General features: G+C 41.5%; 1 protein-coding gene across 6 annotated transcripts in view; it reads right to left on the reverse strand.

Annotated features, from left to right (window-relative positions):
- LOC132819773 (girdin-like) overlaps positions 1-13,608 on the reverse strand; it is a 378,017-nt gene that overhangs the window by 14,060 nt on the left and 350,349 nt on the right. The window lies entirely within an intron of this gene.

Here is a 13,608-nt window from a genome sequence, read left to right on the forward strand (position 1 = left end):
CTAAAATTTAATGCTGTGCTGAGCTTTGTAAACGATACTTTGATGAGGTTTGCAGCCAGCTTGTCTGTTTGAACTTTGTAAACATTTCAACTTGACCTTCTGACAGTTTAATTCAGCAAAAGCTGAAGAACTGTTATGTCCAAGATCAGGGGATGAGAGAATAACAGCTTCAGTTTTCCCAGTCTTTGCCCTTGAGAGCATGATAAGAAAAAGTATAAGACGAGTATCTGAATTATACTCAAGTACCCCTTGCATAAGGCATTTTGTCAAGTCCAGAGGGTAGCTTTGCAAAGGCCTGTAATAAAATTTTTCTTTGCTCTTGCTAGCATTTAAGTCGAGTCGATTTAATTCCCACGACAGTAGACTTGGGGGCTTATCTGGGATCCCGCGACTGGGTGAGATTCTGAGGATTCCCAGAAGGCGCAGGCGCCAGCGCCTTGAAGGTCTTTCACTTCATCTTGAGTGCTGAATTGACCCCTTTGCATGAGAGGACTGGGAATCTGGATCGCCTCAATGCTGGGGTTCGAATCGAATAAGCTTGGGGTAAGAGTCGTGGCTTAAGCAATCCTATATAGAGACTAATTTAAAGGGAATAAATGAATCAGGAAAATAAATGAATCAGTAACTCTCGCGCGGTATTCAAGAAAAACTCAAGGGAAAAGATTGCCGTCTCTAGATTGTTTGAGAGACAGCAAGTTTAAGGGTCGTTTTAGACTTAGAACTATCACTGGCTGAGTTGGGCTCGCCAAAGACGTACTGGGAACATGGTTTCTTGGTTTATGAAAACCAAGGCATTGAGGCGAACGTACCCAATGCGAGAGGGGACCTCCAGAGGTAAAAAGCAAGTCAAAGGGAAAAAGATAACGATACAGCGAGAGAGAGAGGGAGCTGAACACCTTTCTACTAACACTGAAAATGGGCTCCAGCAAGAGCAAACAAAAAAAGAGAGAGTCTACAGAGGAATTGGAATGGCCAACCAAAAATACAGTACATGTTAAATAATTATGGCCCAGAGTCTGTAAAGCAGTTAGAACTGTCGATCAAGGAATGTGGTTTTCGGGAGGGGGGGGAAGTTTTAGTAATAGGCAGTTGGAAGTATTGAGATCGAAGTTGGAGGGGAGAGAGAGGAGAAACGGAAGGGAAAAAAGAACCTGTGAATTGGAGTGCTTATTGGAGTGGAAGGCTGAGGCTGATATCAGGGAAAGGAAATCTTAAGTAAAAGATAGATCAAATACGCGTACAAACACTAGTGCACACACAGACACGCTGAAAACAACCTAACGAAGCTGTACGGTGTCTCTAGTCTGTTCCAGATCCTGACCTTGATGACTGCTCTCTGAGACTTGCAGCCCCCTCTACAAAGGCTCCAAGTCAGCAGCCGCCACCTCAGGGTTGCTGGATCACCGATAGCAAATCGTACCCACAACCAACTGAAGTAAGAAGCCCAAAATGACAATGGCCACTCTGAGACGGAAAAGCATCCAGGTCCTGCTTGTGGTCTCCCCACGACGGATAATGAGTCAGACGGTGAGGGGTTTGGCTATGATCATCTTACCAGGTTGTTCTGCAAGCACCAATGGTTGAAGTTGCAGGCCCAGAAAGGTGCCTAGTGCTGGTCCATGGACCATGAAGGATTTGTAAAGTGCCTATGGGCAGTTGCCTGACCTTCACAAGGTTGAAGGTAATTAGTTCGCCGAAGAAGTGACAAAGTTCTGCACCGAGTTCCGTCCCACGTCGCATGGGATGAGACATCTCCTGGGACGAAAACTGGGTGCCATATCACCAAAACAACCTATAGATAGCCAGCCGTAAATGTCCATACCAGATCAACTGACCGACAAGCAAAAGAGAACAGAGACTTTAATGCTTTTGTTGCAGCGCTGACAACCACCTGTAGGGAGGCATTCCCAGTGCGAATAGACATGACCAAAATTGCAATTTGTAAACAACAAGGTGAGACAGTGTCCCAGTACCTTATGCGCCTCACTGAAGTCCATAATGCTCATAGCGGACTGAGACCACCCAACGACATAATGGTGGCAGAGATCACAGCGTATGAAGCACACCCGAGGAACAGCTTCATCAATGGAATGAAGGACGAAATAGCGAAGAAAGTAAAGGACACATGTATCACCTGGGACATGAGAAAGCTGAATTTGATAGAACACCATGCAATACTTGCTGAAAAATTGCTTATCTAAGAGAAGGATAATGGAAACTAAAGATGGAACAACAAGCACATAAAGCTCAGCTTACTCTGATGCAGATGGTCAGTCGTTGGAGGGAGGTGCTGCAGAAAAAAAGAGAGGAAGAGGCGCTGGCAGAGGTAGATCTGGCGGGTGCTTTGTTTGTGCAGCAATGGACCACTGGGCGAGACAGTGCCCACATAGACAGCCTCAATTGGCCCTGGAGGCTGGACAGTAGGGTGACTGACGGGGAAGGCTGAGGTGGAGGTGGGTAGCCCACAAGGTACAGGTAAGCCTCTTTCCTTTATGCTTGGCAACGAAGACTCGCTTTTGCTAATCTCTTCTACTAACCTCACAAGCACTGAGACATGTCCCACCTCTATATTGAGCGCTGAGATTGCGGTGTGGACAATATGTCCAATATAATAACGATGCGTATAAGTTGATGCCTACCTCAATGTTATATGTGGAAAGGGCAACATATTCAGTCCTTAAATCAAGCCAGTTCAGAGAGTCAACGTCAATAAAGATAATGAAGGTTCGGGAGTCGTGCTATGAGAGAGATTTACCGCGTCCTTGCAGAGCACAATACCTGTTAAAACCTGAGGCTATAGAAGGAATTACCCCAGTCTTTGAATTCCTCCTAAAGCTGGAGTGATAATCCCCTGTGAGAACTCACTGGTGAAAACCCCCATTTTTCCGGTCAAAAAAGCAAACATTCCAGGTGAACCAGAGGAATGGAGGTTTGTTCAAGACCTGCAGGCAATCAATAGCGCTGTTGTCCCACGTGCCCCAAATATTCCTAACCCCTATACTATATTAGCTCAAATTTCACCAGACAGTAAATGGTTCTCTGTTGTGGATTAAGCAAATGCCTTCTTTAGTGTACTGGTACAGCCAGATAGTCAATTCTGGTTCGCTTTTTCATTCAAAGGGAAATCATTTACCTTCACGTGACTTTATCAAGGTTACTGTGAGTCCCCCACCATATATAATGAGGCTCTACGCAGGAGTCTGGAAACTCTTGTTTTAACCTCGGGATCAGCGCTTCTTCAGTATCCTTACTGCTTCCCGAACAAAAGACAGCACAAGTTGGCAGCATGTTAGCTGAGATACAATACCGTGTTAGTGGAAATGCCTAATATTACAATAAAGCGATGTAACATCCTTAACTGAGCGAGCCTTCTCCCCACAGAAGGAGAGGGAGACCCACATGATTGTGTCGCTGTAACTAATGAAATTTGGAGCCCTGGACTGGATTTGCAGGATTCACCACTTCAGAATCCGAATATGGAGTTTTTCGTGGATGGGTCAGCATTTAGGAGTAAGGAGACAGGCCAGAACTGTCGAATATGCTGTAGTGACTAGCCATGAGGTAGTCAAAGCGGGATCACTCCCTTCTCATCTGTCAGCACAAGCAGCGGACCTGAATGCCTTGACTGAGACATGTAAATTGGCTAAGGGAAAGACAATGAATATTTACACCGATAGCAGATATGCATTCGGGGTTGTACATGATTTTGGAACCCTGTGGAAACACAGAGGCTTCTTAACCTCCACTGGAAAGCCCATCACACCGTGGCCTGATCTCTGACCTCCTGAAAGTGGTCCTATTGCCCAAATCAATTTGTGTGTGTAAATGTGAAACCCAGACAAAAAAAAATGATTCTAATGCAAGGGCAGATTCAGCAGCAAGAACGGCAGCCCAGCAGCCGCCAAATGATAAGATTGACATGTGTATGACAAATATTTGTACCCCAACAACAGATGTACGGGAGTTACACTCACAGACCACGCCTGAAGGAAAGCATGAGTGGACGAAAGCAGGATGCAGTGTGAGGGAAGGAGTATGGTGTGGCTCCAATGATAAACCCTGTCTACCACAATCATTATTTCCATTTTATGCCAAACTGTCACACTGTAAGGTCCATGTGTTAAAAGGGGGATGTATGACAGTATTTCAGCACACTGGTACACTAAGGGATTTACTCATTAATCCTAGAAATATTGTGAACGTTGTGTTATCTGTGCCACTAATAATGTGGGGAGGGGAATACAGATGAGTCAGGCAGCACACCCCAACCCCAAAGACCCTTTGAACATTTACAGATGGATTTTATTGAACTAACACCCAGCGAAGGGAAAAGGTATTGTCTGGTAATAGTCGATATGTTTTCCAAATGAGTGGAAACGTTCCCCACATCTAAACAGGATGCCAGTGCAGTAGCCAAGGCTCTGCTAACTGAAACAATCCCAAAATGGGGCATCCCTGAAAGGCTCAGTAGCGACAATGGGACGCCATTTGTCAGTAATGCCTTACAGCAGATCAGTGATTATTTGGGAATAAATAAGAGACAACACTGAGCCTACCAACGAACGAGGGGTGGGGCAGTGGAAAGAGAAAATTGCTACCCTAAAAAAAATTTTAAATTGACAAAATGTTGTGAGGAACTAGGGCTGGCATGGACAAAGGCACTTCCAATTGTGCTGATGTATATGAGATCCAGGAAGAGATAAAGAGCTACTCTTAGCCCGTTGGAGATTTTGTTCAGTAGGGCGCCCAACACAGAAATTGGCCCAAGACAAGACAGATAACAGGCCACTGTGAAGATGAGATGTAGTGTTTCTGTATAAAACTCTCTACACGTTTATCTCAAATACAGAATCAAGTGAAAGCAGCACTACCCCAACCAGCAGAAGGGAAGCTGCTGGATCAATAACCTGGAGACTGGATAGTGGTGAAAGACTTCAGGAGGAAAAACTGGAAGGTGAAGAGGTGGCTGGGACCATTTCAAGTGCTTCTTACAACAAAGACAGCTGTTAAGATTGCCATTTTTAGTTATCTGGCTCTGTATTATTTTTAAATCTGGCTCTTTTTTTTGGTTGTTGTCCTTGTTGTCATAAAATGACAAAAATGAGGAAAATGTAATGGAACATTAACAAATTTTACATTTACTGTGAAATTTGAAATAGAGTGCTTTTCTAAAATTTAATGCTGTGCTGAGCTTTGTAAACAATACTTTGATGAGGTTTGCAGCCAGCTTGTCTGTTTGAACTTTGTAAACATTCAACTTGACCTTGTGACAGTTTAATTCAGCAAAAGCTGAAGAATGTTATGTCCAAGATCAGGGGATGAGAGAATAACAGCTTCAGTTTTCCCAGTCTTTGCCCTTGAGAGCGTGATAAGAAAAAGTATAAGACGAGTATCTGAATTATGCTCAAGTACCCCTTGCATAAGGCATTTTGTCAAGTGCAGAGGGTCGCTTTGCAAAGGCCTGTAATAAAATTTTTCTTTGCTCTTACTAGCATTTGAGTCGAGTCGATTTAATTCCCATGACAGATATCATGTCTGAATGTACAAATCAGATCTAAATATATATATGAAGCCAGACAGTGATAGTGGAAGCTACAATTTACCAATAAATCATGCTTAATATGGTAGCAACATGGGATTACTTTTGCATTTTTATTTTGTTGTAAAATGCAGATATTCTTGTTGGTCTCAGTTTAATACTGAATGCAATAGAAAATGAGGCAATTATATTACCACCTAACCTAGTAATTTTAAAAACTCTACATACAAGTAATAGTGCAAACATAAAACAGGTACTAAATCTAGCAGAATAATTTCTCCAAAGTTTTATGTAGGCAATCTTTCTGAATCATCTAAGAATACTCATCCCAGGAAGCACTCATTGCAGTGCAGCACACAGCCTGAATGAAAAATAAAAAAAAAGAGAGAATAATAACAGTATTTTAAAGGTGATCAGACAAGGCATACCTTTTACAGCATGAGCTGAAACATTATTATTGTTATTGTACTGAATGTCCTGCTACTATCAAGGCTGGCTGGTCTGGAAGCTAAATGGAAATTGGGAAACAGCATGAGATAATAATGAGCGAAGGACACTTTACCTTTGATCATTGAACCAGCTAAGGCAGGGATGCATTCAGTGTACCACAGGCTGAGCATGCTCATGGTTAGAAAAGAGTTGTGTCTTACAGATCAGAAAGCCAAGAATTTTCGAGGCAGTCCAACTGGACACTTTGGAACACAGCATGATAGGAAAAGCAGATAAACAGAAATATAAGGGAATGGGCTGGACAGAAAACAGTAGTCCTTTCTGGCAACAGTAAAAGTGGAAAGCCAGGCTATTTCATGCCAAATGCAGATGTATAGTAGAATGTGCAGAAAGTTAATGTGACTTTATGACATACAAAAAATATGACAAGGTATTCTGCACACTGTGGAGTAGTCAAGAGCAGAAGGAGCTGAAGTGCATCTGTAATAATTATTCCGTAACCCTTCTTGCTCAAATAGAAACAAATACATTAGTTAGTATCCATAAGTAGGAAGAAAAGGTTCATCATTACAACTACCATTGGTATTTAAATGATGTTTTTCAGTTAGGCTTTCTTAATTTTAATTTATTGGAGTTTTGTTTTTTAAATATATATTCAATGAGTATCAACATGTTACACTTGGACGTACGTTCATTAAGAAGAGCAATTTCTGTGTAAAAAAGTCCTCAACCTATCCCATTCCTCTTAAGCTAGATCCAAATTATTGTCCAAGTCATAACCATAAAACAACCCTATCAATGAATTTGGGTAATGTTGCCTCTTCACTGTCCTGCAAAAATGTCTACCATTTTGATGAAAATTTGAAAGCAAATGCGAGTTGAGATAATAAATTGTACTGTGATGCCTTAGCTACAGAAGTACCACCTGTTTACAACAGTGGACTTTCCTAAATCTATCTTAAGTGTCATGGATCATCAAGTTTCTGAACAACATCTATTAGAAACTTGCTCCTAATTTCAACATTTGCAATTTAGTTCAGAAATTATTAAAGGAGTAAGGCATGTATTCACTATTGCAGGGTTGAGCAAAAATCCCCATCATCTAAAATACTGTACAAAACCCGTACTTTTCAAAACTTTTAAAAGGTAAATGGCAGCTGGAATGAGTTACGTGGAGTATACACAATCACAACCCTTAGAACTGATGGCTGTCTGAAACTATTGCTCAGCCTGGAATTCCAATTTACACCTCTCTAAAAGAACAATAATTGAAACAGCCAGAGACAACTTCTAGATCTTGGGATACGCAGCACAGACTGTATGGGGCCTATGGAGAGCCCAGACATTCAACTTCAATTGAAACCCATTCACATATACAGTGAATGTTTTTGAAACCAATTGACTTCAAAAGGAAACACCAGAAACACAATAAACAACACAGATTAGAAGGGAGATAATGGGGCAAACAGTCTGTATAACTGTCAGCCTTGATCTCACCTGGACGAGACAGCTTTAAGTTGGCCATAGCAGTCAGGTATGTAACAATAGATGCATTAGTCAGGGGTAAATGTAGAGTAATAATAGGGAATGGGTCTGGGTGGGTTACTCTTGGGAGGGTCAGTGTGAACTTGTTGGGCCAAATGGCCTGTTTCCACACTGCAGGGATTCTATGAATCAAAACTGTGGGGTTTTGACATTGAGGAAAACAAAGTTCTGACCTAGATAGCAGGGAGCAGAAAGTCAGTAGTGACAGTTCATTGGGATCCCAAGCCTGATTAAAGGATTCTGTAATTGAAACTGTTGTCTTTAGATTCTAATGTTTAATCTAGCTAATAATGTATTTAATGGTATTACTGTCCTCTGATTGTCAAGTTCCCTGTTTATTGCATTTACCTGTATTTGTTATACTTACCTTCTGCATTGTAAATCAATGCAGAGGTTCTTTTGGCCTGAAACATCTGTCTATTGCCCTCTTCATTTCACATTCCTTAAATAAGCCCTGTACCTAGAACCAGGGATGTGGCGATGATTTGAACCACCTAAAAAACAGCAAATAACTGAAAACAAACCAGAACCCTACACTATCAGCAGTGCAATGACAGGGAAAAAATAACTTCGCAACTGCAGAATGTACACTTGAAGATAAACAGAAGATGTAGGAATTATGGATTGAGCGTTTTGTGAGTTTGATTTAATTCTGATGCATACTTTTTGCACAGGTAATGGCAGCTCTGAAATGTATTGTCTGATGTTGGTCACTGTGGTAAATTGGGGTCCCCTGTAAACTTGCAAATTTTAATATTCCATATTTGGTATTTCCTGTGTAGCATGAAACCTCATTGAATTGTGTTAGAGTAGTAACTAGCTTTCCATAAGCATAAACAAAATATTTATCAGGTTCCACACTACCAATGAATGCAATGTTTTGAAAATAAGAAGGATTGTTCTTAGAAGCAATGAAAACTAACTTTCAAATGGAGGTAAGCAAGGGGACAATGGTCACCTGGCATCATGAGTAGCGAGCTGCCAATTATCAATTGCTGAGAAGTTTTAGACAGGTGATTGATACAGCATAGATGGCCAGCCCCCAAAATAAAATATATCAAGAAATGGTTAGGAGCAAGAAAATCCAGGGAAATGTACTTACATCTTCTTGGGAGTAAACCATGAGCTCCCCTACATCAGCCTGAGGGAAGAACAGAGACAAAGATACTGAAAACCACCAGCCCCGCTTGTACATTCTATAGGACAGCTTTATGATTGGTGAAGCATTCTCAAGGCAAGGTGATGGCCTAATGGTATTATTATTATTGGACTATTAAACCAGAAACTCAGCTAATGCTCTGGGGAACCAGGTTTGAATTCCACCAAGGTAGATAATGGAATTTGAATTCAACAGAAAACAATATACTGATGGCTGTAAAATCACTGTTGATTGTGGGACAAACCCATCTGGTTCGCTAATGTCCTTCAGGGCAAGAAATCCATCATCTTCACCTGGTCTGGCCTACATGTGACTTTAGAGCTACAGCAATTGGTTGACTATCTCCTGACCAATGAAATGGTATAGGAGTTGATACAACTGAATGAATTACTATGAAGTCTCACAAAGAAATGAAACCAGACTGACTTAGGCACTGGAAAAGACAACAGCACAAACAGCCTTGTAAACCCTGTAAAGTTCTTCTTACTAACTTCAGGGACCTGGTGCCAAATTTGAGACACACAGACTAGTCAAGACTACCCTGACACAGTCATACTCATAGCAGGAGGTTTCCTTGCCTGATTACCACATACTGTCCATCATCGGCTAATGAATCAGTATTCCTTCATGTTGAACAACACTTGGAGATTGCACTGAGGGTGGAAAGGACACTAAATGTTCTTTGGCTATGGGATTTCATTGTCCAACACCAGGAGTGGCTTCGCAACAGCACTACGATTGAATCCTAAACGACATAGCTGGGTCTCCGCAGATGGTTGGGGAACCAACAAGAGAGAAAAACGTTTTGGACGCATCCAGTCAGCCTGTGGCAAATGTATCTGTCCAGGACCTGATCAGTTAGTGTGTCCATTTGCACAATCTCTGTAATGAAGTCCCACCTTCACTTTAATACACTTCATCATATTGTGTGATACCATCACCGTACTAAATGGGCCAGACTTTGAACAGATCGAGTAACTCAGGATTGGGCATCCATGAGGTGCTGTGGGCCAAGAACAGCAGAATCATACTCCAACACAATCTGCAACCTCATGGCTCAGCATATCTCCCATCAGCCATTATATCAAGTCAAGGAATCAATCCTTGTTCAATGGAGAGTGCAGGAGGGGATGCCAGAAGCAGCAACAGGCATATCTAAAAGTGATATCAACGTGGTGAAGTTACCAACCAGGACTACTTGAATGCCAAACAGCAAATGATAGACAGACCTAAGCAGTCCCAAAAGCAACAGATTATATCTAAGCTTTGCCATTCTGCCACATCCAGTCATGACTGCTGGTGGAGGAGGCAGCACCACAAATATTCCCATCCTCAATGATGAAGAGCTGAGTATATCAGTGCAAAAAAGGCTGAAGCATTTGTAACAATATTCAGACAGAAATGATCCATCTCAGCCTCCTCCAGTCGTCCCCAGCATTACAGATATCAGTCTTCAGCCAATTTGATTCACTCTACATGATATTAAACAGTTGGATGCACTGGATGCTGCAAAGATTATGGGGCCCTGACAACAATCTAGCCACATTATTAGAGACTTGTGCTCTAAGTTCAGCAGATATAAGGGAAGGCAAATCTAATGTTGGCCTTGATTTCCAACAGGAATGCAATATCAAAGTTGTTACAGCTATACAAGGCACTAGTTAGACTACGCCTAGAAAACTTTTTCTCCATCATAAGGTCAGAAGTGGGAATGTTTTCCAATGATTGCACAATGATCAGCATCATTCACAGCTCCTCAGATACTGAAGCAGTCGATGTTCACAGCTTGTTGCATTTGAACAATGTCCAGGCTTAGGTTGACAAGTGGGAAGTAACATTTGCGCCATACTAATGCTGGGCAATGACTGACTCCAATAAGAGACAATCTAAACATGCCCCTTGATCTTCAATGCTGTTAACATCACTAAATCCCCCACTATCAACATCCTGGGGGTTATCATTGACCAGAAACTCAACTGCAGTCACCATGTAAATACAGCAGCTCCAGGAGGAGGTCAGATGCTACGAATACTGCAGCAAATAACTCACCTCTGACTCCCAAAAGACTCTCCACCATCTATGAGGCACTAGTCAGGAAAGTGATGGAATATTCCCCACTTGCCTAGATGGGTATAGTTCCAACCCCACACAGGAAGCTTGACAATATCCAGCACAAAGCAGCCTGTTGGACAGACTCTATATCCACAAACATCCATTCCCTCTACCATCAACACTGAGTAATAGCAGTATGTACAATAAACAAGATGCATTGCAGAAACTCACCAAAGATCCTTAGACAGGACCTTCCAAACCCAGCACCACTTCCAACTAGAGGGACAAGGCCAGCAGATGTATGCAAAGTTTCCCTTCAAGCCAGCCACCATCCTGACATGGAAAAAAATCAGCGATCCTTCACTGTTGTTGGATCAAAGTCCTGGAACTCCCTTCCTAAAGGCATTGTGGATCTACCTACAGCACATGGACAGTGCTTCAAGAAGACACATGAGCTCCACATTCTCAAGGACTAGGGATACGCAATAAATATTAGCCAGCCAGAAAAGCCCATGTCTCATGAGTGAATAAAAATAACTATCACACTTAGATACTTCGTTTGCCTAATTACTGATCTATCGTAACTAAACTGCTGCTTCTTAAATGAACTGTCAGAAAATTGCTACATGTCATCGACTGCCTATTTAAGGTAACTGATCATGAAACCTCCAAAATCAACACTGGAAAGACCATACATCAACAAGTTTACACTGGAGAACCATTAGTCATACAAGATCTGTGCTTGGAGAGGTAACATTTTATGAAAAATTAAAAGCATTTAAAAAATCATGCTAGTTAAGAAAGGCATGAAGTTGGACTTTGGAAGTGTCACACAATTGACAGGAATATATACTGTCTAAGATGCAGCCTAGTAAGCTAGACTAAATGAACTGTGGATCTTGAAACAGAAGAATCAAGCTCTTCCAAAAAATGGCAAAGGGAAAATGAGACCTGTTGAAAAATAATTCTTAATTCACAAATCATTCATAAAGTGTGAAGCATGTGACATGATTTTGAGGTAGAGTGAAGAATTCAAATATTGCTAAACATATTCCAAATTTTTCAAAGAAAAACTCACCTATTCTGTAAAAACTCTGATGATCTTTAACTCACCCATAAAAGTCTTAAATAAGTCAAAATATTTGTAAACAGTTTGGTACAGAGTAGCAGCAACAACTCAAAGTTACAGATTTCTTTTATCTTTATGGTATCATGGAAACTGGGCATTGCTGGCAATGCCAGCATTTGTTGCCTATTCGAAATGTTCCTTGAACTGAACATTTCAGAGGATATTTAACAGTCAATCACATTTCTGTGGCAGGTTTTCTCTTACTGGATGCAACCAATGACAGTTATAGTCATGATCAATGAGATTTTGAACTGCAGATTTATGAAGTGAATTTAAATTCTAGCGGCTGCTATTGTGGGATACAAATCTATTTTACCAGAGCATTAGCTTACTAGTCCAGTGACATTATTATTATGCCCCAGCCCCCCTTAAAGGCACAGATCTGATTCAAAGAGCTAAAACAACTAGTAGTAGTTGCCAAAGTCCCAGAGCAAAATAGGGTTGTTCTCTCATTAGAGAGAGATGACTATAAGTGGCTTGAACTTAAGGGTCACCATGTGTCAGGTGAGGGGCAAGGTTGAGAAGGTGGAAGCTTCACGACGACCTTAGCCAGGGTGAGAATTAAACCCGCGCTGTTGATGTCACTCTGCATTGCACAGTAGTCATTCAGCCAACTGAGCTAATTAACTCTAATGAGGGATAAGAAATGGAAGCAAATTTTTTACATGTAAGTTGGTAAATGGGTGTGCTTATTTGCTTAAAAATTCAGAAGTAATTTATCACTAGCTTCTGAAATTTAATAGGGCTTGACTTTAGGTATCAATATAGAAGGTATGTATGTTTGTGGACGACACCAAAATTGGTGGCATAGAAAATCTTCTTCACCGTCTTCTAAGATCTTAATAAAATGGATCAATGGGCTGAAAAATAGCAGATGGGACTTCAATCTGGATAGATGTGAGCAGTTGCATTTTGGTACAACCATAAGTGTAGGGCTTATGCAATGGTAGGGCCTTGGGTAGTGGGGTTCAGGTAAATTGTTCCTTAAAGTTTATGTCACACATAGACAGGGTGGTTAAAAAGGTGTTTGGCATGCTTGTCTTCATTGCTCAGTCTTTGAGTATAGGAGTTCAGAAGTTATGTTGAAGTTGTACAGGACACTGAACATAGAACATAGAAAAATACAGCGCAGCACAGGCCCTTCGGCCCTCGATGTTGCGCCGATCCAAGCCCACCTAACCTACACTAGCCCACTATCCTCCATATGCCTATCCAATGCCCGTTTAAATGCCCATAAAGAGGGAGAGTCCACCACTGTTACTGGCAGGGCATTCCATGAACTCACGACTTGCTGAGTAAAGAATCTACCCCTAACATCTGTCCTATACCTACCACGTCTTAATTTAAAACTATGCCCCCTCGTAATATCGGACTCCATACGTGTAAAAAGGTTCTCATGGTCAATCCTATCTAAACCCCTAATCATCTTGTACACCTCTATCAAGTCACCCCTAAACCTTCTTTTCTCCAATGGTGAGGCTTCTTCTGGAATACCGGGTCCAGTTCTGGTTGCCCAGTTATAGGAATGATATTATTAAGCTGGAGAGGGTTCAGAAGAGAGTTACCAGGATGTTGCTGGGTATGGAAAGTTTGAATTATAAAGAAAGGCTGGATAGGTTGGTACTTTTTTCACTGGAACATAGGAAATGGAGGGGTGACCTTACAGATGTTTGTAAAATAATGAGGGGTATAGATACAGTTGATGTCCTTTCTCTAGGATTGGGGATTTCAAGA

The sequence above is a fragment of the Hemiscyllium ocellatum genome, chromosome 10, assembly GCF_020745735.1.
Source record: "Hemiscyllium ocellatum isolate sHemOce1 chromosome 10, sHemOce1.pat.X.cur, whole genome shotgun sequence".
Classification (NCBI taxonomy): Eukaryota; Metazoa; Chordata; class Chondrichthyes; order Orectolobiformes; family Hemiscylliidae; genus Hemiscyllium; species Hemiscyllium ocellatum.